The sequence below is a fragment of the Ochlerotatus camptorhynchus genome, unplaced genomic scaffold, assembly GCF_037179485.1.
Source record: "Ochlerotatus camptorhynchus isolate MF236.1 unplaced genomic scaffold, CSIRO-AGI_Acam_v1.1 ptg000274l, whole genome shotgun sequence".
NCBI classification, from domain to species: Eukaryota; Metazoa; Arthropoda; class Insecta; order Diptera; family Culicidae; genus Ochlerotatus; species Ochlerotatus camptorhynchus.
In genome coordinates, this window is record NW_027040763.1 from 4749064 (window position 1) to 4753828 (window position 4765).

Below are 4765 nucleotides of genomic sequence, written 5' to 3' on the forward strand. Positions count from 1 at the left end.
CTTTCTGTTGTTGCTGTTTATGTTTCAGCTCCGTGGAGTCCCTACTTCGTTCGGGCATCGGCATTGCGTTGGGATGACACAGTTCAGGAGGTTTTTCCCTCCGTGTCAAATACACAAGTAGTAGGCACTTGTGGGAAGGAGGAACTCGTTCTCCGAGTTTCGCGACTTGCGAGAGTGTCGTCGCTCATAATGGTGCTCTCGCTCCGGTATCATCCATGCTTGCGTTGATGTGGTGCGGGGTGGGCTGGGTATGGAATAACAACACCGCTCGACGTCGTCGATGTGCGGCGGACGGACGATCGGCGCACGTTGCTGGCTGTTGTGTTGTAATGATGATTGTTTAGAAGAGCTACATACGCGAGTTTAGAGCAAACGCAAAAGAGAGGGGGTAACTCACAGTCAGTGTGCTATTAAAATAAGCGAGACGGAGCATCTCGTTTTTTCGAGAAGAGGAGCTACGGTCATCTCGCTTCGGTCAATTGCTGTGGTGGCTGATTGCAACATCGAAGTCATGATGAGCTTGAGCTCATACGATGCCACTGTGTAGCAGTGTATGTTGGCCGGTTTTTAATACCAAAAATTATAGTTTTTTTTTTCCGGTGTTGATTTTGAGAGCTTCTTTTTGAATAATGTTCTCTCCCGCTTCAAGGTGCTCTCTTTAGATATGTCGATGCTTCTAGTTCAGTTGAACTTGTTAGTGAGTAGGCGATGCTGGACATTGGACAGCGACATTCAGATAGGGGTGTTCTGGTCGATTCGATAGTTTGAGTTGGTACAGTTTGTACTACAGTACCCGGTCGATTTTAGCAACAAGCCCGAAAATTTAGTGTTGCCGAACCGTGCCAAAATCGAATGGTTTTATTTTGAAATTTAAATGATGATTTCGTTGCTTTTCGACCACCGCGAGTCATCTTTATGACATGGAGCAAAAAAACATTATTTTCTAGAACTAAGACACGAACGATTTTGCAGTTTTGTTGCTAATATCAATGCGTGTCAAAATTGAACGAGTACTGTAATAATATTAATTAGAAGATTGGTTGTACCTTGAATCCTAATTGAAATTTTTCAAATTTGTTGGCTTCATAATATTTAAAACAATTATTTTCTGGACAAAAACTCTAGCATCGCATCTCGGAACCAACGGCGTTGCGAAATATTTCTCGTCTTGGTTTGAAGACTGGAGGTGATGCATATATAATGTCAAACTAGAAGGGAGTAGGGGGACTTTAAGATCTTGTGATAAGCAATGCATTAGGTATGGGAAAAACGTGACGAAAGGGGGAGGGGGATACTTTTCCTCAATTTCACGAGATATAATTAATGCTCATAGCTTGAAACTTTGCTAATTCGCCTATGTCACTATGATTGTACGTTTTTTTTCACAACGCTACCTCTCTGAATTTCGAAATGATACATGATGGAATTCCTATGACTATTTTCGGAATTCATCCGTATCTCTTCCGAATAATTGTAATAGAGTTGGGTGTGCAGCTTTATTTAAACATAAGATTATTGCTGTACTGGGTCAAGCATAAGTACTGAATCTAATTATCCCGCACTGTAGTTTCGTTATATTTTACGATTCATACAAAGCTACACTCTAGAGAGTTGGCAAGTGTCTGCGGTCCAGACAAATTTTTGAAAATTTGTGTGGACGATTGCCTCTAAAATCGGTCTACGTCGTTTATGAACAGTCCCTTACTAGAAATAGAAGTTCAACAGCAGGGTTTTTCATTGCTAAGACCGTTGTTCGGCCATATTGTCGAATGTCGTTTTACCGAATACTTGAGAAGAATTCATCCATTTTCGGACAATACTAGATTCATGGGTTGCAATATAAAATTGAGAAATATTGAAATTTTGTAGTTCCAGATCCCTTGAAGAAATGTATATGATCCTTGATTTTTCAATATTCTGAAGATTTACGGGATTTATTTGTGTATAGATACGAAAATGTTTAAAATGATTAATTGTATTCACCTTACCAATCAGGCTAAGGCCTTGTTGTCCTTTGCTGTCCGTAGAAGTCGTCTCCACTCTACTCGATCCATGGCCACACTTCGCCAGCCTCGTAGTCTACGAACGGTCCGCAGGTCGCCTTCTACTTGGTCGATCCACCTTGCCCGCTGCGCGCCTCTTCTTCTTGTTCCTGTTGGGTTGCTTTCGAGAACTATTTTCACTGGGTCGTCGTGCGGCATTCTTACGACGTGCCCAGCCCACCGTAGTCGTAGCAGCTGGTGCAATTCGTGGTTCATTCACCTCCTCCACGTTCCGTCATCCATCTGAACTACACCGTAGATGGTACGCAACACCTTCCGTTCGAAAACACCACGATGGTCCTCCACGAACATAGTCCAGGTCTCGTGGCCCGTAGAGGACGACCGGTCTAATCAGCGTCTTGTAGATAGTCAACTTCGTGCGGCAGCGAATTTTATTCGACCGGAGCGTCCTCCGGAGTCCAAAGTAGGCACGATTCCCTGCCATAATGCGTCTTTGAATTTCTTTGCTGGTATCATTTTCGGCGGTCACCAGTGAGCCCAAATACACGAACTTATCGACAACCTCGATTTCATCACCGACAATCTGAACTCGGGGTGGGAGGCTAACATTGTCTGCAAAATATGAATTATTGTGTGTGACCTAAAATTGTGCATTTTGAAGAATGATTTATTCTTTTAAACATGAGTAGTTTTCTTTAGTTACGTTATTGACTTATTTTGTTTAATAATTAATACACATGGTATTGCCTTTTTTGCATCATTGTTTGCTATATTTCTGGATAAATTTCAACCACACCAACAGTAGCGAAATTTCCAATTTAATTAAACTTCCACCAGCTGGAGTTGGAATTGTATCCTTCCCAAGTAACAATCTAAATGCTTGGAAGATTTATTCTTATTTTGCAGCCTGTGGTTGTATTACGGTTTTTTTTGGGTGTCATAAAATCGGGTCGTCAAGTCGTCTATAAAACTATTTTATGACTACTAAATTAAAACTCAGACTTTATAGTTTTAACGGTAGCTGTAAGGTGGTTCTGTATCACTATTTTAAACTGAAGAATAAAACCAAAACAAACCATGCCATTATGTTTACGGCATACTTTGCATGACCGCTATAATAAAACTTGAAGTACTCTTATACCTTCATTAAATCCTCATTACAACTATCATCTTTATCAGAGGCGTAAGATTCACAGATAAGAAATATACTACAACAATAACAAAAAATACTCTAAAAATCTTGGAGGCGAACCAGCCCAAGGCTGAAAGCCTCCTTAATAAAGTTAAATAATAATAATAATAATACTCTAAAAATTGTTACCAATATAAAAAAAAACAAATCGATTCAGATACATGAAATGACAACCCCATCACGGCTTTAATGGGGCTTTTCTTACATCTTGATTACAAAATAGGAGGATCGCTTGGAATGTTGACTTTTTGACAGGTTGCCTAGGTTTTTGTTTTGTTTTGATTCGCTGTACTTAATAAAACCAGCTAGCTAGCTTTAGAGCTTAAATATAACTTAGCACTCTCAAGTTGGACTACGAAATGCCATTAGGTTTATGTTGTGCTATAGAATTCCAATCTAGGAGAATATGTTATTTTGAGGTCTTTTTTGGGAGCAGCAAGTTATAACGAAACAAAAATGTCGCCGTTTGAAAAAAATTCACACAGTATGAATAATTACGCTGTAATTGATAGACGATAAAACACTTTCATACATCTATGTATAATTAAATAATATGTGACTGGTTATTGTTCCAGAGTAGTAACAGCTCTGTACTAAATAGATAATCTTTTAATGATTCTTTAATGCATGGTGCTAATGTAGACAAATTAAAAATATCTCTATATTTTAGTATTCATATGGCGCACTGAATATATGCTCCTATTTGGTATAATAATCACCATACATATTGCACGGCATGCTTTGAAGTATATGCCTCAGATTGGTTCAAATTGTAATAATGTCGTCTTATTTTCAATAATATCAGCTATTATTACAAACTGACAAGGATCATGATTTCACTTCAAACATCAAAAGAATAAAACCACAATCAAATATTCCTCAATATTAACTATCATCCAAAAAAACCAACTTAAAACCTTCAAGGTAGTCAACATGTTTTGCGTATCATGTTTTATCAACTTCTTCAGGAGCGATTTATGCGGTTGTAATATAGTTTTATGGTAGTCATCAAAAGGTTGTTAAAACTTTCTGATCAGGAGGAGGTTTAATGTTTTCATTTTTAACAACCACGTGTAGAGTGTGACAAAACGGTGCTCCTAAGGTAGTTCGCATATCAAGTTTTAATGATTGCATTAAAACTGGGCCAATTGGCCACGACATGGCTTTATAGCGGTTGTCAGGATGTTGTTAAAGCAAAGTGGTCGTCAGTGAAGGTTTAATAATTTGGTTATATCAACTGCTATACAACTTCAATAAAACAAAAAAGATTGCTTGGGAACTATTTCATGGCACTCATAATATGTCAGAACGACAGGTGACGCCACCCAACATGAAGCACATAATTAGTCATCTTTTGCTTCTTGATTTGTTTTTCGTCGATCTTGTTTTCCTTAATGAGTACCAATACCAAATCCAGCTCTCACACCTGGACCCTACCTATTCCACGCCAAATGACGAATGTCTAGAAAAAACTAGACATTCTCCGATTTGCATTAAACTTTGCATATTGTTTGTTATGAGCAATAATTAACATTTTTTTTCTGCCATTTTGGATCTTGTAAAATATTTA